The 20,633-nt window shown below is 40.9% G+C and overlaps 1 non-coding gene across 1 annotated transcript; it reads right to left on the reverse strand.

Moving 5' to 3' along the window:
* Positions 1–19,988: 19,988 nt before the first annotated feature.
* LOC117309825 (U6 spliceosomal RNA) lies at positions 19,989–20,095 on the reverse strand. Its single transcript, XR_004524116.1, has one exon. It is a non-coding gene; the product is annotated as a U6 spliceosomal RNA (small nuclear RNA).
* Between the last annotated feature and the right edge of the window lie 538 nt (positions 20,096–20,633).

Here is a 20,633-nt window from a genome sequence, read left to right on the forward strand (position 1 = left end):
AGCAGCATGTTTTCTGACCAAAGCCCTTGCATAATTATGCAACGGAAATGTATTTGAAATTGCTTAAATGGTTATATATAGGTAGGCTTTGTTCAAGCATTTGAGGTACTTTTAAGAATTCTGTATTCAGTTGGATTACCTTTGAAATGTGCTTTGGAAATTGGAGTTTGCTATTCCCAGTTCAGTGCTGGGAAAGGGGAGGGTGCTCTGTATAACCTAAAAGCCACAGTGCTTTTTAGAAGGTTGGCATTGTTTCCAAGGATGATTAACTCGTATCTGGTGATTAATTTTTAGGAAATAACTGGGGAGGCTTGTGACTACTGCCTTAAAGTACAAGGAAAGTAAACAAACAAACAAACAAAACAAGGGGACTTCCCTGGTGGCACAGTGGTTAAGAATCCTCCTGCCAATGCAAGGGACACGGGTTCAAGCCCTGGTCCAGGAAGATCCCACATGCCGCGGAACACCTAAGCCCGTGCGCCACAGCTACTGAGCTTGTGCTCTAGAGCCCACGAGCCACAACTACTGAGCTCATGAGCCACAACTACTGAAGCCCACGAGCCACAACTACTGAAGCCCGCGCGCCTAGAGCCCATGCTCCACCACGAGAGAAGCCACCACAATGAGAAGCCCGCGCACCGCAACAAAGTGTAGCCCCCGCCCTCCGTAGCTAGAGAAAAGCCCTCGTGCAGCAATACCCAATGCAGCCAAAAATTAATTAATTAATTATTAATTATTTTAAAAAAACAAGGAAAGTTGAATGTCTCAATTCATCGGCTCTCACCAAGATTAAAAAAAATAGTGCTAATGTTGACTGGATGGAGGAGGAAGAGTAATTGGAATCAGGGAGTGGTAGAGCCTCAGATTTGGAGCTGCAGAAGACATCTAGACCAGGGACTCAAGCTCAATGCCTTCAGAAGCCTAAAGGGGTGAGGGACCAGCGTGCACCCCACCTAAAGAGGCAGCTGACTGTTCCATGCACGAATGGGGGCCCAATGCTGTCAAATTGCCTGAATTTTCAAGACAAGGCAGAGATCAAGATCTTAATATAAACTTTCCCAATTTTAAAAGGCTTGTTTAAATGCCATAAATACTGTGTTGGCCAAATAGGTCTGTGGGCTGTATTCAGACCACATCAATGATCTTGTCCAACCCCATTATTTCACAGAGGAGGAAATGTGCCCTAGAGGGTTTACTTGGTTATCGATTTAAATAACGGCAGTCAACTCAGAGCTCTTTGCCTTCAAGGCACTCACAGTCTGGTGAGGAAAAGGCAGGAAACAGGGATGGGCTCTGATGGAATGGTCCAGGAGGCTGTGAGGATGGAGACGGGGTGGTCTCATCCCGCCTGCGATCAGGAAGCACTTCCCTCTGGAGAGGAAATCTCAGCTGAGTCTTGACGGAAGAATAAGGGTCAGCCACTTGGAGTGGTGGTGTTAGAAGAGAGGACAGCTTCAGCCAGGACCTAGGGACATGTATGGTTGGAGAAATGCAGAGGCTGTAGGACTGAACCCAGGTAAGAACCTGAACGGGCAACTGGGAGATTTTGCCGTGGCTGAAACTCTAGTCCACACCCAAAGATGTGCCTTCACTGTGGTGCAGGAAAAAGATGAGTCAAGTGTCTGAGAATCTGAGAGTGGGGCTTAGCCACGCCCAGAGAGGAGGGTGAAAATGTCAGGTGATAAAGTATAGTTTTAGCTTTTACTTTCTTCCTACTTGCTCTGAAACAAGCATTCCAGCACTGCCATCATAATCCCTGAAAGGCTGCCTGATTCTTCCATGGAGATGGCTCATTCTGCTTTTAACAGCTCCTGGTGCTTTGAGAGGATAGATCTTCACATTTCAATAATCAACGTGATTTCCCTTCGTAACCTTAGCATTCATTGCAAGAGATGCTTTCTTTTTCAGCCCTGAGGCCTTAGAATTTGGAGGAAGGGAAGAAGAAGAGGAAATTCAGATTGTTCTTCTGTGCTATCACATGTTTTACGGGAGTTTCTTTTTTTCTGTTCGTCACTCTAAGAGGGACCACTAGATTTGGACAAGAATAAAGGTTGTCCTTTGGGGCTTTCCTGGTGGCACAGTGGTTGAGAGTCCGCCTGCCGATGCAGGGGACACGGGTTCGTGCCCCGGTCTGGGAAGATCCCACATGCCGTGGAGCAGCTGGGCCCGTGAGCCATGGCCGCTGAGCCTGCGTATCCAGAGCCTGTGCTCCGCAACGGGAGAGGCCACAACAGTGAGAGGCCCGCGTACCGCAAAAAAAAAAAAAAAAAAAAAAAGAATAAAAGTTGTCCTATTTCCTCCCCGGGTCAATTATTGATCAGCTGTCTCTGTGGCATCTCTAAGTTTTCGAGGTCCCAATGTTTTCAGTGTTTTCTTGGCACTGAGATGGGATCCAGACTCCATCCCTACCCTCATAAATCTTACAATCTTGTGGAGAGCTGTGTGTGATCAAAGTCATAACAGGGTTAAAAACAGGGGCGTCAAATTGTATATGCAGGGATTGAAGAGTTTGATTCCCTTTATTGTTGGTGAAACTGATTCCATCAGCAAACATCTTGACTTGCCATTCATTTTTTCTTTTAAACTATATTTAAAAGTCACCATTTAGGGACTTCCCTAGAGGTCCAGTGGCTAAGACTCTGTGCTCTCAATGCGGGGGGCCTGGGTTCGATGCCTGGTCAGGGAACCAGATCCCGCATGCTGCAACTAAGACCCGATGCAGTCACATAAACAAATACTTTAAAAAAGTAACATAAAAGTCACCATTTAAACCACTTTCAAGTGTACAATTCAGTGATTCTTAGTAGCGATATTGTGCACCCATCGCCACTGTCTAATTCTAGAAGATAGTCATCACCTGCCAAAGAAATCCCCCACTCAAACTGTCACCCCCGTTTCACCTTCTCCTGACCCTTGGTTAACATTAATCTGCTTTCTGTCTCTATGGATTTTCCGATTCTGGAATTTCATCTAAATGGAATCACACACTATATGACTTGTTTTGTCTGGCTTCTTTCACTCAGCAGTTTTCAAGTTTCATCCATGTTGTGGCATGAACCAGTACTTATTGCTTTTTATGGCTGAATAATATTCCACTGTATAGATACATCACATTTTGACGATCCATTCATCAGCGATGGACATATGGCTTGTTTCCACGTTTTGGCTCTTGTGAATAGCACTGCTATGAACACTTGTGTACAAATTTTTGTTTGAACATCTGCTCTCAGTTCTTTGGGGTATATACCGAAGAGTGGAATTGCTGCGACATATGGAAATTCTATGTTTAACTTTTTGAGGAAAAGCCAAATAGTTTTCCACAGTTGTTGCATCATCTTATATTCCCACAAGCAAATTATGAGGGTTCCAATTTCTTCACATCCTCATCAACACTTGTTACTGTTTACCTTTTTGATTATAGCCATTCTAGTGTGTGTGAAGTGATATCTCACTGTAGTTTTGATTTGCATTTCCCTAGTTTTGATTTGCATTTCCCTAATGACTAATGATGTTGAGCATCTTTTCATGGGTTTATTGGCCATTTGTGTATGCTCTTTGGAGAAATAGCTATTCAAGTCCTTTGTTCACTTAAAAATTGGGTTGTTTGTCTTTTTGTTGCTGAGTTGTAAGAGTTATGGATATATTCTAGATACTAGACTTTTATCAAATGTATGATTTACAAGTATTTTCTCCCATTAAAAAAAAATTTAATTTTATTTATTTTTTATTTTTTGGCCGTGAGCCATGCGGGATCTTAGTTGCCTGACCAGGGATGGAACCTGTGCCCCCTGCAGTGGAAGCACAGAGTCCTAACCACTGGACCACCAGGGAAGTCCCGAGTATTTTCTCCCATTTTTTGTGTTGTCTTTTTACTTTCTCAATAATGTCCTTTGATACACGAGTGTAAAATTTTTATTGAAGTATAATTGACTTCCAGTATTGTGTTATTTTCGGGTATACAACATAGTGATTCAGTATTTTTATACATTACAAAAATGATCACTATGATAAGTCTAGTTGCCATCTGTCACCATACAAAGTTATTACAATATTATTGACTATATTCCCTATGTTGCACATTACATTGCAGTGACTTATTTGTTTTATAACAGGAATTTTGCACCTCTTAATCCCCCTCATCTATTTTCACTTATCCGCCCAATCCCTTCCCCTCTGGTAACCACCAGTTTGTTCTCTGTATCTTTGAGAATGTTTCTGCTTCATGTTTGTTCATTTTGTTCTTTAGATTTCACACATAAGTGAAATCATATGGTGTCTGTCTTTCTTGAAAAGTTTTTAATTTTGATGAAGTTTAATTTGTGTTTTCTTTTATTGGCTTGTGCTGTTGGTGTTATATTTAAGAAACTGTTGCCTAGTCCAAGGTCACAAAGGTTTCCATTTATGTTTTCTTCTAAGAGTTCAGTAGTTTTAACTCTTACATTTAGGTCTTGGATTGATTTTGAATTAATATTTGTTTATGGTGTGAGATAGGGATCCAACGTCATTCTTTTGCGTGTGGATATCCAATTCCCAGCCACATTTGTTGATAAGACTATTCTTTTACCATGGAATGGTCTTGGCATCTGTCCCAAACAATTGATCACACATAGATGTATGGGTTTATTTCTGGATCCTCAACTTTATTCCATGGATCTATACATCTTATCCTTATGAGTACCACAATGTTTGGATTACTGTAGCTTTGTAGTAAGTGTTGAAATTGGAAAGTACAAGGTCCCCACTTTTGTTCTTCTTTTTCAAGATTGTTTAAGCTGTATGGGGTCCCCTGCAATTTCATATGAATTTAAGGATAAACTTGTCCATTTCTGCAAAGAAAGCAGTTAGATTTTTGATATAGATTGAATTGAAGCTGTAGATCATTTTGGAGAATTTTGCATCTCAACAATGTTAAGTCTTCCAATCCATGAACACATAACGTCTTTCCATTTATTTGCTTTATTTAATTTTTTCAATTAACTCAAAATCAATCCAAGATGTAAACGTAAGAGTTAAAACTATCGAACTCTTAGAAGAAAACATAAATCTTTGTGACCTTGGATACATATAACACCAACAGCACAACATTGTGTAGTTTTCAGAGTACAAGTCTCGCACTTCTTTGGTTAGATTTACTCCTAAATATTTTATTCTCTTTGATGCTATTGTGAAAGGAATTGTCTTAATTTCATTTTTGGATTGCTCACTGCTAGTGTATAGAAATACAAGTGATTTGTGTATATTGGTCCTGCAACGTTGCTAAACTTGTTTATTAGCTTTAATAGTTTGTTTTGTTTTGGTGTGTGTGAATTCTTTAGTGGTTTCCATATGTAAGATCATATCATCTATGAATAGAGATAGTTTTACTTCTTCCTTTCCAACCTGGATCACTCCCCCACCCCCACCCCCCCGCCTAATTGCCCTGGCTAGGACTTCTAGTACGATGTTGAATAGAAGGGGCAAAAATGGACTTCCTTGTCTACTTCCTGATCTTAGGGGGAAAGCATCAGTCCAAGTGTGACGTTAGCAGAGAGTTTTTCATAGATGCCTTTATAAAGGTTGAGGAATGTTCCCTTCTATGCCTAGTTTGTTGATTGTATTTATCATGAAAGCGTGCTGGATTTTCTTTTCCCCAAGGGATTTGTCTGTATCTGCTATAGGGTTTTTTTCTATTAATATGGTACTGGGTGCATGATCAAGATTCAGTAAATATTTATTGAGTTAATGATATAAGTGTCACTGCCCTGACAACAGCAGAGCGATGTTGCTTCGTAGTTTAGCTGTGTTCTTCTGTGTTGCTGGTCTGTTGTTGTCTTTATGGCATCTAAGTTGGATTGCCCCCAGTCATCACCATTCGCTTTCTCCCAGCGGTCCTTTTGACCTACAACGACATCTTGGAAGTGGCTGTCTAGGGGTTCAGGTAGTTGAACCCCCTCAGGTCAACCAGAACTGACAACTATACAGAAATCCTATGACCTTGGCCTTTGTAACATTTGGGCTAGCTAAACCAGACAACAGATCTTTGCCTTCCGAATGTGCAGGTCTAAAATGTTAATGTCAAATCCTAAGTGCATTGTGCGTTAGAAAGCTTCAAAGAGTTAATTCCAAGAAGTCATTCCTATTAATCTTGGTGTCTGGATAAAAACCAAATTGGGGACCTCAATTACCTGATTGCGTCCCCCGTAGACTTAGGCGGCAGTAATATTGATGAGGATGGCAATCATTTCTCCCACTTGGAGACCCGATTGCCATCCCATCCTAAGCAATCTGTCCCTCAAGTGCATCTGGAAACGGGCATTAGTTTTCTCTTTTCTTCTGTTGTAGAGGGAGTTTTTGGTTCCTGAATCCTTAACCCCTTATGCTGCACGACACAGCCCTACTTGACTGAAGAAGGTAAATAACCTCACATATTAGAATTGTCTTTCACGGTTCAGGAAGCACTTTGATGTTGTCCCATCTCAACCAATTCTCATCACTGCCCGGTTAGTAGGTATGACCGAGCCCGTTTGTCAGGTGAGGAAACTGAGGTTTGCAAAGGTGAAGTCACCTACCCGCCTGCATCCTCCAGCTGGTAACGGGCAGAGAGATGGGACTCAGAACCTTCTTGACTTTCTGGCTCCCGTTACAGAGGGCTTCATCATACAGGTGCAGATGTTTTCAAAGGAGCACAGACAGAAATGTCCAAGCCTTCTCCTTGGTTCAGTGGTTTGTGGGGGCATGAAGAGCGCGGTCTCAGTGAAAGGCTGTGTGGGAGGACAGAGAAGGGTTTCAAAGTGGGCAGCGGAATGGGCACATTTAGTGTCGAAAATCAGACCTCTCTATCTTGCAAGCAGCAGTTTGTGTCCTGGACCTCTGTTTACCCATAGTTCCCCTAGGCTGACCCTTGTCAATTATCCCCCTGGTGAATGATTGGTAGCATGTTTTTGATCTGCTCACCTCCCTCGACAGTGAGCATGTGGTCAGAGGGCATGAATTCCTCTGAGCAAGTGTCTAAGCAAAATGAGTCATGGAAGCAAATCCTCACCCAAAGTAGTTAAGCATTGGTGGCAAAGGCCATACACCTAAGAAAAGAGCAGGAGCCTTTGCTGGGCTGTGTTCCGAGAGCAAGTTTATACTTCCTTTCCTCCTTTGCCTTTTGTCATTGAACAGAGGGCAAGAGGATGTGAATGAATATGTTGGAAAGAAAATGATGAAAGCCATTCATTCACTTATTCCTTTGCATTTAATCCTATATTTCTTCACTCAGTAAATGTGTATGAAGCGTATCCTGTGTGTTGGGGTCTGTGCTGGGCAATGGGGATACAGAAGTGAGCTGGGCAGACATGGTCTTCTTTACCTTCATGGAACTTGGAGTCTAGTAGAGGAAGAAAAACAAAATTAAATAAACAAATAATTACAAATCAAGGTAAAGTACCAGGAGGAAAATAAATAAGACCCTAGAGAACAAAAGAGGAAGACTTAATTGGATTCGATGATCAGAAAGACATCTCTTTTAGGACATGCCATGTAAGTTCTATTTTATTTATTTATTTATTTAAAATTTGTATTGGAGCATAGTTGATTTACAATGTTGTGTTAGTTTCAGGTATACAGCAAAGTGAATCAGTTATACATATATCCACTATTTTTTTTTTTTTTTTTTTTGGTTCTTTTCCCATATAGGCCATTACAGAGTAGAGTTCCCTGTGCTATGCAGCAGGTCCTTATTGGTCATCTATTTTATACGTAGCAGTGTGTATATGTCAATCCCAATCCTCAGTTTATCCCTCCCCGCCTTATCCCTGCGTAACAATAAGTTTGTTTCTACATCCATGATCCTACTTCTGTTTTGTAAATTCTATTTTCAATATAAGAAGAAAGCCATCTTGGGGCAGAGGAAGAGGTTAGGAGAAAAAGAGTTTTCCACACAAAGCATAAAGCACAGCACTGCAAAGGCCCTGAGGTGGCAAAGAAATTAGTGTCTTCAAGAAAATGAAAGGAACCCAGTGTGGCTAATGAGTGGAGAGCAAGGAGGAGAGTGATAGGAGATGAGGTCAGAGAGGTAGGTAGGGGACAGATCATGCAAGGTCTTGTTTTTCCTCCCTAGCCTCCTACTCCACACATCCCAGTGAGGTCTTAGAAACATGTGTCCAGTGGAAATAGGTCAAGGTCAATGGAAATAAGACAAAGGGAAAGTGAGCAGTGGAAAGATTGAACTACGGGCCTCAATTCTTCACTCCTCCATATTCTATATCCGTACCCTTGCCATGGCCTCTTGAGTTTGGGCTTCATCTTGTGACTTGCTTTGGTCAATGATATGTGAAGGCAACAAAGGCTGGAAATATGCGGCACCAATGAATATAACTCCTTACACTTCTGCCTTTTGTTATTAAAAGAACAAGCCTTGGGGAGTCCAAGGAAGATGAGAGGCACCTGGAGCAGACCTGGACCCATCTTGAAGCCTGGAGTCAAACCCCGCCAAGCCTTAGCTTATGCCGTTGAGTTGTTTGTTTTGCCTTTGAGTTTTTGGAGAGGTTTGTTATACAGCATTATTCTGGCAATAGCTGGCCAATAAGAGCAGGGTGGTGAGGACTTCTCTGAAGAATGATTGACAGAGACAGGGTACTTATCTGGAGAACAGAAGATTAAAAAGAAACTAAGGTCTGTCACATACCTGAAGGATTAGGTTTATTCCATGTGATCCCAAAGTACATGTATGAGACCCGTGGGTGGATATACAGGGAGGCGTGTTTAGCTTTACCTGGGGAAGACCTTTTCATCCAGTGAAATGCCAGGAAAATGGCATGAATTATCTCAGACTAATTTTCATCACCAGAGGGCATGAAACTAACAAGGTAGTGCCTACTCTGTGCCAAGGACGCTCATATTTTTTTCTTTTACTGCGAGACAGTTTCCACCAAAAAATCTGTGAGGCAAGGATTATTTTAAAGATAAGAGAATTGAGGCTCAGAGAAAGTAAGAAACTTGCAGACGTCTATACATAGCCAGTAAATCGCAAGGCAGGATTGGAACCCAGGTCTGCCTGACATTAAACTCCTCCTATTGGAGAAGCATGTGTCCAGAGGTGGTTTCCAGAGGATTCAAGTACTGAATGGGGAGTGGGCCTGGGCCCCCAAACCATTCCTGATCCAGGATTTGGCAAGTTTCTTCTACTTGGGGGTAGGGGCGAGGTGGGGAGGGGAAAGGAGAAATGCAGCAAGTTTTGCAAAAATCTCAATTTATTCCATTTAAATGGTTTCTCTTTATTCTGATGTTCTATCTTGTCAACTGTTCTTTTTGAAATCAAATAAGGATGTTAGTTTTCAAATTTTTCTTAATTTAGCAAAAGAAAAAGTTGTCAACCTTGTCTGTCTCCCCAGGTATTTGGGGATGACATGGGCTATGAAATCGAAAAGTCTAGAAGCCGCTACCTGGATGACTTCCAATGTCTTTTTCAGCTCTAAACTTTTATAACTTAAAAAAAACTCTAAAGGTCAAGTAACAGGCTCCACGGGCCTCAGGAATCTGCCTTGGTCTGCGGTTGCCTCCAGGCTGAGGGAGGGATGCAGGGTTGGCTGCCTTCTCTGAACTTGAAGAGAAGACAGAAGTCTCAGAGATCACACACTTCCTGGAGCAGTCTGCTTCTGTCTCATGTGGGCCCATTTTGCTGATTCAATGGCAATAGGTCACTGTGTCCCACCCATAATGGTCTGTGTCACAGTGTTTTGATGGAGAGGGTTGTCAAGGTGCCCACCAAGGTAAGAGCACTTGTTCGGCAGCTAAGAGGAGCTGTGCTGATGGTGCTGAAACCTCCTGGCAGAAAGCTTACCCTTATCCCTCATCACTCGAGACAGAGCGTTTTCCCTCAGGCTTGGGCTTGCTGGGGGCAGCCTTTTAGCTGCCCATGAAGGCAGTTAGTAGGGACTTCTGGGAGGCTGCAATCCTATCCTCTCCTTCTTGCCCTCCTTCTTCTTCTTTTTTTTTTAAATTTTATTTATTTATTTATTTTTGGCTGTGTTGGGTCTTCGTTTCTGTGTGAGGGCTTTCTCTAGTTCCGGCGAGCGGGGGCCACACTTAATCGCGGTGTGCGGGCCTCTCACTGTCGCGGCCTCTCTTGTTGTGGAGCACAAGCTCCAGATGCACAGGCTCAGTAGTTGTGGCTCACGGGCCTAGCCGCTCCACGACATGTGGGATCCTCCCAGACCAGGGCTCGAACCCGTGTCCCCTGCATTGGCAGGCAGATTCTCAACCACTGCGCCACCAAGAAAGCCCTCCTTCTTCGTCTTTTAAAAATAGCTTTATTGAGATACAATTTACATACCATACAATTCACCCCTTTTAAGTGTATGATTCAATGATTTTAGTTTATTCATGGATATGTGCAGCTATCACCACAATTTAGGGCATTTTTATGACCTCCCAGAGAAACCCCATACCCTTTAACAATTACTCCCCCTTCCCCAACCCCTACCCTGTATCCCTCTGCCCTAAACAACCACTAATCTCCTTTCTGTCTCTATAGATTTTCCTAGTCTGGACATTCCATATAAATGGAATCATACAATAGTGGTGTTTTGTGACTGGTTTCTTTCACTTAGCATAATGGTTTCAACGTTCATTCACGCTGTAAAATGTGTCAATATTTCATTCATTTTTTTAGATTTTATTTTTGAGTCATTTTATGCTTACAGCAAAATTGAGGAAAAAGTACAGTTTCCACATACCTCCTGGTCCCCTCCCCTGCACCCATAACCTTCCCCGCTGTTAAATCTGCCACCGGATTTGACATTTACTGTCGAATGTAAATTCATTTACTACATTCGATGTATTTACTACAGTCGATGAACCTGCATTGACACCTCACTGTCACCCAAACCTAAAGTTGAACATTGGTTTTGTAAAGATCCACTCTTGGTGTTGTAAATTCTGTGGATTTTGGAAAATGCATCCACCTTCTCCTTGTATAGAGTCATACGAATAGTTTCATTGCCCTAAAAATCCTCTGTGTTCCACCTGTTCATTCCTCCTTCTCCCCAACCACTGGCAACCACTGATCTTTTTACTGTCTCCATAGTTTTTTCTTTTCCAGAGTGTCACGTACCTGGAATCACATAGTATGTAGCCCTTTCAGATTGTATTCTTTCACTTAGTAACATGTCTTTTCATGGCTTGATAGCTCATTCCTTTTGATGGTTGAATAATAGTCCACTGTATGGATGTACCACACTCTATTTATCCATTCAGTTACTGAAGGATATCTTGGTTACCTCCAAGTTTGTGCAATTATGAATAAGGCTGCTATACTTCATCCATTTTATGGTTGAATAATATTCCATTATATTTTATAATTTATACTGTTATTATCTTGTTTATCCTTTCATTATCTGATGAACATTTGGATTGTTTCCACCTTTTGGCTACTGTGAATAATGCTGCTAGAAACATCCTATACATGTTTTTGTTTGAATACCTGTTTTCAATTCTTCTGGGTATTTACCTAAGAGTGGAATTGCTGGGTCATGTGGTAATTCTATGTTTAGTCACTTTGAGGAGCTGCCAAACTATTTTCCAAAGTGGCTGCACCATTTCACATTCTCACCAACAGTGCATGAGTGTTCCAACTTCTCCACATCCTCACCAACACTTGTTATTGTCTGACTTTTTTATTTTAGCCATCCTAGTGGATGTGATATGGTATCTCATTGTGGTTTTGTTTTGCATTTCCGTGATGACTGATGCTGCAGAGCATCTTCTCATGTGCCTATTGGCCATTTGTATTTCTTTCTTGGACAAATGTCTATTCAGATCCTTTGTTTTCTTTAAGTTGGGTTATTTGTCTTTTTATAATTGAGTTGTGAGAGTTCTTTATATTTTCTGGATACAAGCCCCTTATCATATATATGATCTGCAATATTTTCACCCACCCATGCACTCTGATATAGTGCTTGCCTCCCTCTCCTTGCCCTCCACTGCCACCCAGAAAAACCGGAAACAGAGAGTGTAAACAGAGTTTTGATTTGTTTTTAAAAGCTCACCCACTTCTTTCAAAATAATTGAAAGCAGAGACTCAAACAGATATTTGTACACCAGTACTCAGAGTGGCATTATTTGAAGTAGCCAAAAGACAGTAACACAGAAAGTAAATTATCGGAAAGAGATCTGGCTTTGGAGTAAACCTGCCTGGGTTTGACTCCTGGCTCTGCCATGAGGCCTTAGGCAAGTTACCTCCCTCTCTGGGCCTCAGTTTCCTCACCTGTACAATGAGGTGGTAATAATTCCTTCCTGAGAAGGGCCCTGGCTCAACAAGAGAATGAGCTGAGCGATGTCCAGCATCGGGGCAGTGTGATGAAAGGGGTTCTCAACTTGGAGAGAAGAGACCTAGAGGAAAGTTTCCTCTCAGCCCCATCTTTGCTGTCAGTACGACTTTGGGCAAGCTGGTCTTCTAGATCTCAGTTTCCCTGTCTGTAAAGCGGGGATATTAGCACCTGCCCCTATTACACACTGTAAAGTTGTGAGGTTGATAAGAAAGTGTTCAGTAAAAGGAACAGTGTTATACAAAATGGAGATTAGAAAATAAAGAAATACTTGGCAGAATGATGAACTGTTAACCCAGAGTGTTGTTGTTAATTAAAAATGATCCTGCATAATATTCATCCATTAACATGGATAATTATGCAGACTATGTAGAAACAGGCGACACCATTTATGAGAGGCAGGATGCTTACAAAGTTATATGGACACAAGAATCAGAACTATGCCCAATGACGTATAATGTAGACAAAGACTAGACGGGATCACGGAAAAGATGTAAGTAATTATTGGACACAGGCCTCGGGAGGATTATAGAAGATTGAAACACATTCCTGGAAAGTCATCGTCATGTTTTTACAGTAAGAATATGATTTAAAAAAAAAATAAGTGTGGTGGGGGTCGTTTGGGGACAGGCTGCACTTGAATTCTGGCCCTCATGCCCACTGGCTTTGTCGGCCACTGGAGACCGAAACCACAGCAAGCGTCGCCCTGCGGAAGCCCTGCCCTGTCTGTCCTGCCCGCTGGCCTTCCCTGCCCTTCAACACTCACATCCTCAAATGAGAGATGGACCACAGGCCGCTCAACATATGGGACATAACTGTGCTTCCTTAACATTTTTTTTTTTTCAGTCAAAGTAAGAGTCCCCTGTTCTTCTCTTCCAATCCCCAGGGCAACCACCTCTCACCTGTTCAGCTGTTTCTTCTGAATGTTATCTGCATATCCCTGTGCAAACACTGCTATTTCTCTATTTTATGTTTTAACAGTATATTCATTGACTTCCTGCTATTGGAAGAGGGTTTAGCTCACTCAAGCTTAGCCTCCCTCTCCCTCTGTCTCATTTTCCCAACACAATTATATCACTATTTCGGATTATATCACCACTTGTCATTTTAGGAAACACACTACACTCTTCTTGTTCACCCACTGTTATCTCCCAACGCTGATGCCCACCGATGCCTCCTGAGAAGGGGCAGCTCACGCTGCAGCCTCCCCTCATCTCTCCTCCTTCCTCCTCTCCCCCGTTTCGGTCATATGTACTTTTACCTCGTCTCCATCCATAGCATTCCCGTTGTTTCGTAACTGTAATGAAGCCTTCCATGCTTTGCTTAAAGATTGATTCTAAAACTAATAAACAATGTTTACTTTACCGAGATTTATATACATACACATGTGGCTCGTTGCCCGGCCAGTGACATACCTGCTTATGTTTGCTTTCTTGCAGTACTTTTCTTGAATCAGGAATTTCAAATAGCTTTTCTTTTTTATCTAGCAGTAGTTGGCTTCATCATATTCTCAATTTCTCCCTAACTTTCCATCCCAACAGGTGTTCTATTGAGTTTTTCCCCTCCCCAAGGATCTACCTTCTAGAGTCTTCTGTGCTCCTGCTTCAGTCTGGACAGTAATAATCCAGGAACTTCTTTTCACTGATTTCCTGGGCTCGATCCACACTTTCGGAGATTTGGGTTACATTCTTGAATTTCTTTCCTTATTTTGCCAGAGCATACCATTAAGTAACATCTTACGCAGAGGTGTATGGTGGGTAAAATTTCTAACTATTTTACGTTTGGAAATGTATTTATTTTGCCTTTAGACTTGATTGATACTTGGACTGGGCATTGAATCGTAGGTTGTAAATCAAGTTCCCTTAAGACTTTGAAGGCACAGCTCTGTTGCCTGCTATATAGATTTTTCTATTGAAAACCCTGATCCATTCTCATTCTATCACTTTCTAGGGACCTAACTCTCAGTGGAAGATTTTAGGGTGCTCTCCTTATCCTGACTGACCTCTAGTTCAGTGATGTTCCCTGTTTCAGGTGTGGGCCTTCTTCACACACTGTTCTGAGGTCTTGTGTCCTTCATCTCTGAGAAATTTTCCTGTATTATTTCTTTGATAATTTCCTCTCCTCTGTGTTTTCATCCTCTTTTTTCAGAAACTCCTAATGCTTGGATACTTTTTTGATTCTTCCTCCCTATCTCTCCTCTGTTGACTTGTATTTTCCATCTCTGGCTTGATGTTTTCAAATCACGCAAGGATATATAAGCTCGAGAACAATTTGTCTTTTCGCTTACAGTCTTATATGAAAATGTATTTCTTGTTATATTGTGTCTATAATAACAGAGTGACAGACATTTCAGACAAGAAATGTTTACTTAAGACTTTTAGGTTAACCATAAGACATAAATCAAAACTGCCTTCCGTGAGTGAGGCTCTGAAAACTTCACTACAAAAATGAGAGTGTGGGATTTTGGCGGCCTTAGATGAAGACTTCAGTAACTAGATGAGGCGGGAGCCAGGTAGGAAAGAGAAAACTGTGGTCTTGTCAAGTGCTTCAGGTGCCACTTCTGGTCCCCATGCTCTTGGGCCGTGCTGCCCCCTGCTCCCACCCATGCCAAGAAGTGGGTAGCGTCAGCCAATCGGGCCAAGGAACTGAAAGGTTCACATCTCAAGTCTGTGATGGGATCTTCCCCGAGCAAGGCAGCTGGACTGGGAAGGGCAGGGGAGGCCTCCCTGCCAAAGATAGAAGCTAATCAAGGCACTAGGCAGGGGGAAGCAGGATCCAGGCAGACAAACATCAGAGAAGGGCCCAGAGTGAGGTTTGAGGGAATGTCAGTTAGTAAACTGACAGAGGCTCCGAATGCTAACCGGCATCCAAGGTCGTGTGGGTCAAGGGTCAAGGGAAGCAGCATTCATCAGCTTAGGAGGCTGAGCAGGTTCTTCCCCAGCCTAAACCCGTTACCTCCATGATGCAGGGTCTTCATCTTCATCAAGAAGATGAAGCAACAGAATAGAAACATAGAACAGAGGCTCAAGGGCCTGATGTTCTCGCACCCTGAGTACATGACTATTCCTCCTTAAGCCTGTATTCGTCCTTTGTGTGCCGTGACGTTGCCCAGAGCTTTGTATTAAGCACCCCCTCAACCCGACCCCATTGTCAGTTGGCTTCACTGTGAGGGGAAGGAAGAGACACGTGCACACAAACACACCCAGAGCACCGCCACCATGCCAGCTGGTTCTGTCCTTATGTACAAATATGCTGTGCATGAAGGAAAGAACACTCTGCTCAACACTGTGGTACACTGAGCTGGGACTGGAGCTGCAGCGCTGAGTCAGATGCCCTTCCTGCTTCCGTATCCCATGGGGGAGCAGACATGTGAACAGAAGAGGGCTGGCGATTCCTTCATGGGTCAGCTGCCTCCAAATGAGAGGCTTGGCAGGAGAGGAGGCCTGCAACCTGTTGTCCCTCTGTTCATTATTTGCTGAAAGAATACTCTAGATAATTAGTCATTCATGCAAATGTTTACTTACTCAACAAATGTCTATTGGATTCCAGTAATGATAATAATTAGCGCTCATTGAGTGCTTGCTCTGTGTCAGGCACAGTGCTAAGCCCTTTGAACTCCATTATGCACCAGATGTTAGGAGGACAGAGATAAAGACACAGTAACTGCCTTCAAGTTGTCGAGAGGCCAGGAATGAACACTGCAACCATTTCATGTAACCTTCACAACAACATCCTGTGAAGTACCGTTCCTGAGAGGTACTATAGTATAACAGAGTCCCTTTTGTATCAGGGACCTGGGTCTGAAACCTGTTTATACTAATTTTTGGCTGTGTAGCCTTGGGCAATTTACTTAAACTGTTTAAGCCTCAGTTTTCCCATCTATAAAATGGGCATGGAATTCATAACAGCTATGCCTTATGGAGTTGTGAGGGTTAAAGGAGATAATGCATTTAAAGTGCTACCGCATTACTTGGCACATAGTGAGCTATTACTAAGCCTAGGGTATTACGGGATCCCAGGAATTAACTTAGCATAATGTTAAATTAAGGCAGCCCAAAGGCATTTTTTACCCACGGGGTGAGTAGGAGTTAGACAGAGAGGGAAGTGGAATTAGTCTAAATGGTTTCTATTATTCTGGTTGGAAGCCCAGCATTGCCTTCCTGCTCCCCAACAGTATTTCTGTGGAGCCACAGAGACCTCTTCAGTTCCAACTTCTACCACCATAACTCACAGTGCGTAATTGCGGTAGGCCTTGGAGAAGTCTCTTCTTGTTTCTGGGCTTCAGATTCTTCATCTTTACAGAGAAAATGCTCTAACAATCCCACCTAGGAATCTATCCTTAAGTATGTTCATGACAGCATTACCAATAATAGCAAAAACTTGTAAGCCATATAAATATATAGCAATGGAGAAATAGTTTAATAAATTATGATGCATTCATATACAGAAGACAATATAGCTGCTACAAAGATAGAGGTAACTCCATATGAGTTGATATAGAGAAATGTACTCTAGTGAGCCATAATTTATATGCAATAAATGCATTAATTTGGGGGAATGCAATACAGCTCTATGCATTTTGGCAAAGGTATTCACTTGTCACCATCCCTCCCACCAAGAAAAAACATTTCCATCACTTTAAAAATTCCCCTCATGCCACTTTTCCATTAATCCCTCCTCAACCACGCAGAAGCAACCGCTATACTGATTTATAACACCATAGATCCATTTTGTCTCTTCTTAAACATCATATTTTTGGAATTACAGTTTTTAAAATATTCAGTTATGTTGTTTCAAGTAACAGTAGTTTCCTTGTTGTTCCTGTTGTACACTGAGTGCTTGTGTTCCCCCCAAATTCATACGTTGAAGCTCTAAGCCTCAGTGTGGCTGTATTTGGAGATGGGGCCTTTAAGGAAATAATTAGGTTGTGAGGTTATACGGGTGGGGCCTTGATCCAATAGGATTAGTGTCCTTATAAGAAGAGGCATAAGGCAAAGGTCATGTGAACACACAGCAACATGGTGGCCACCTCCTAGCCAAAAGAAGAGGCCTCAGAAACCTACTTGGGCAGCACCTTGATCTTGGACTTCCCAGGCTCCAGAACTGTGAGAAATAAATGTCTGTTGTTTAAGTTACCCAGTCTGTGGTCTTTTGTTAAGTTACCCAGCCTGGGCAGAGTAGCATTCTGCTGTTTATTTCTATACCACAGTTTGTTTATTCCCATAAATGTTCATTTGGGTTTTTCCAGTTTTTGGCCATTATGTGCAAATTTGTGTGACCAACTTGAATCTCTGTATTATATGATAAATGTATGTTTAACTTTATTAAAAAGCACCAAACAGTTGTCCAAGGTGGTAGTACCATTTCATATTCCAACCAGAAATAAATGAGAGTTCCATTTGCTCCATAACCTTGCCAGCACTGGGTATTTTCAGTGTTTTAAATTTTATCCATTTAAGTGGGTGTAAAGGTCTATCTCATTGTGGGGTTTTTTAATAAATTTATTTATTTTTGGCTGCTTTGAATCTTTGTTGCTGCATATGGGCTTTCTCTAGTTGCAGTGAGTGGGGGCTACTCTTAGTTGTGGTGCGTGGGCTTCTCCTTGCAGTGACTTCTTTTGCTGCAGAGCACAAGCTCTAGGCACACGGGCTTCAGTGGTTGTGGCACTTGGGCTCAGTGGTTGTGGCTCATGGGCTGTAAAGCACAGGCTAAGTAGTTGTGACGCACGGACTTATTTGCTCCACGGCATGTGGGATCTTCCCAGGCCAGGGCTCAAACCTGTGTCCCCTGCATTGGCAGGTGGATTCTTAACCACTGCGCCACCAAGGAAGCCCCTCATTGTGGTTTTAATTTGTATATTCCTGATGACAAATGATGTGGAGCACCTTTTCACATGATTATTGGATATTCAGATATCTAGTTTTCAGATATCTAGATATTTAGTTTTTGAAATACTTTAAGTCTTTTGTTCTTTTTTATTGCATTGTCTTTTATTTTTAATTTGTAGGAGTTTTTATATATTTTGAATATGAGTCCTTTGCCAGCTCTATGTATTGCAAGTATTTTCTTTTAGTCTGTGGCTGTCTATTCACTTTCTTAATTATATATTCTGAAGAACAGGAGTTTTTAATTTTGATAAAGTACAATTTATTTATGTTTCTTTTATGATTAGTGCCTTTTGGGTCTTAAGAAATTTTTGCTTACCCCAAGGTCATAAAGATATTTTCTGTTTTAGAAGCTTTTTCGAGAAGCTTTATTGTTTTAGCTTTCACATTTAGACCTCTAATCCATTTGAGTTAATTTTGGTGTATAGTGTAAGGTATGAACTAATGGTCATTATTTTCCATATGGATATGCAGTTGTTCCAGAACTATATGTTGAAAAGATTATCTTTTCCCCATTAAATTACCTTTGAAACTTTGTCAAAATTCAACTGAACCATATGTGTATTGACCTATTTCTAGACTCTCTATTCTGTTTCCATTGATCCTTATGTCAATAACATAGAACGTCTTAAAAGCAGGTAATATAAGTCTTCCAACTTTATTGTTTTTCAGAATAGTTTGATTCTTCTAGGTCAGTTGAATTTCCATATAAACTTTAAAATAAGCATGTTGATTTCTACAAAAAAAAAAAACAACAGCTGAGCTTCTGATTAGAATCTATAGGTCAATGCACTCAATCTATAGATCAATTTGCAGAATTGATATCTTAACAATATTGAGTCTTCCAATCAATGGACATTGTAAACCTTTAAAATTCCTCTCAGGAATGTTATGTAGTTTTCGGTGTACATGTCTTAGTCCTATTTTGTTAAAATTTTCCCTAAGTATTTAACATTTTTTGGTATTTTTGTAGAAGTTCTTTTAAAATTTTATTTTTCAATTATTCATTTCTAATATATAGAAATGCAATTGATTTTTTTACATTGTCTTTTTATTATGCAAATCCTCCCATTAGTTATAGTAGTGGTTTTATAGATTCCTTTGAATTTTCCATGCATTAAATCATGTTATCTGCAAGTAGTTTTATTCTTCAATATCAATTTTTATATATTTTATTTTTTTTCTTGCCTTGTTACATTGGTTAAGATCCCTGAATCTATGTTGAAGAGTTGTGGTAAGAATCCTTGTTTTGTTATGAATTTTAGGGGAAGGTGTTCAGTCTTTCACCACTAGGTATGATGTTAGCTGTAGATTTTCATAGATATTTTTTATTAGATTGAGCAAGTTTCATGTTATCCCTTGTTTGCTGAGAGTTTTCTTTCTCTTTTTAAAAAAATCATGAATCAGTTTGATTTTGTTATATGCTTTTCTTGAATCTATTGAGATGTTCAGACAGTTGTTCTCCTCTATTCTATTAACATTGTGAATTACATTGATTGGTTTTTGCATATGAAACTAGCCTTGCATTCCTGGGATAAACCACATTTAGTCATGATGTATTGTTTTTTATGAATTGGCAGATTTAATATGCTAATATTTTGTTTAGGATGTTAATGTCTATATTCATAAGTGATTTGGGCTTGAAATTTTCTTATAATGCCTTATGTCAGATTTTTATTTTTTGCCATTCAATTGGTGTCTTTATTCATACATGTTGATTTTTCCCAAGGAGAAACTGTTGAAGGGAGAGGAAGGGAGGGCTGAGTGGGGAGCCATGGCTTGTTTTTCCTCCATCCAATGGAAGAAGTGAGAGAATAATATGGAACACTTTAAGAATCTGTGTATCATCCTTGTGCAGGGGCCATACTGATCTGCTCTGTATCATTACAATTTTAGTATATGTGCTGCCAAAACGAACACCCTTTGTCAGATTTTGATATTAGGTTTATGTTATGCTGGTTTGGAATTGTTTTTCTTCCTTTGTTCTCTGAAAACATTTGTATAAAATTGGAATTTTCTTTTTAAATTTTTTAATAGAATTCACCAGTTAAGCCACATAGGCCTGGAGTTTTCTTTGTGGGAAGGTTTTAAATTACGAATTCAATTTCTTTAACAGAATATGGGGTGATTCAGATTTTTCACTTCTTCTTGGTTCAGTCTTAGAAAGTTTTGTTCTTCAAAGAATTTTTTGATTTCCTGTAAGTCATTGAACTTACTGCTGTAAACTAGAGTCAAAATGAATTGTTCACTTTAAAATATTAATTTTTTAATAGATCTTTATTGGAATATAATTGCTGCACAATACTGTGTTAATTTCTGTTGAACAACAAAGCGAATCAGCCATATGCATACACATGTCCCCATATCCCCTCCCTCTTGAGCCTCCCTCCCACCCTCCCTATCCCACCCCTCTGGTCATCACAAAGCACCGAGCTGACCTCCCTGTGCTATGCTGATG

Source organism: Tursiops truncatus, chromosome 20 (genome assembly GCF_011762595.2).
Source record: "Tursiops truncatus isolate mTurTru1 chromosome 20, mTurTru1.mat.Y, whole genome shotgun sequence".
In the NCBI taxonomy this organism is placed as follows: Eukaryota; Metazoa; Chordata; class Mammalia; order Artiodactyla; family Delphinidae; genus Tursiops; species Tursiops truncatus.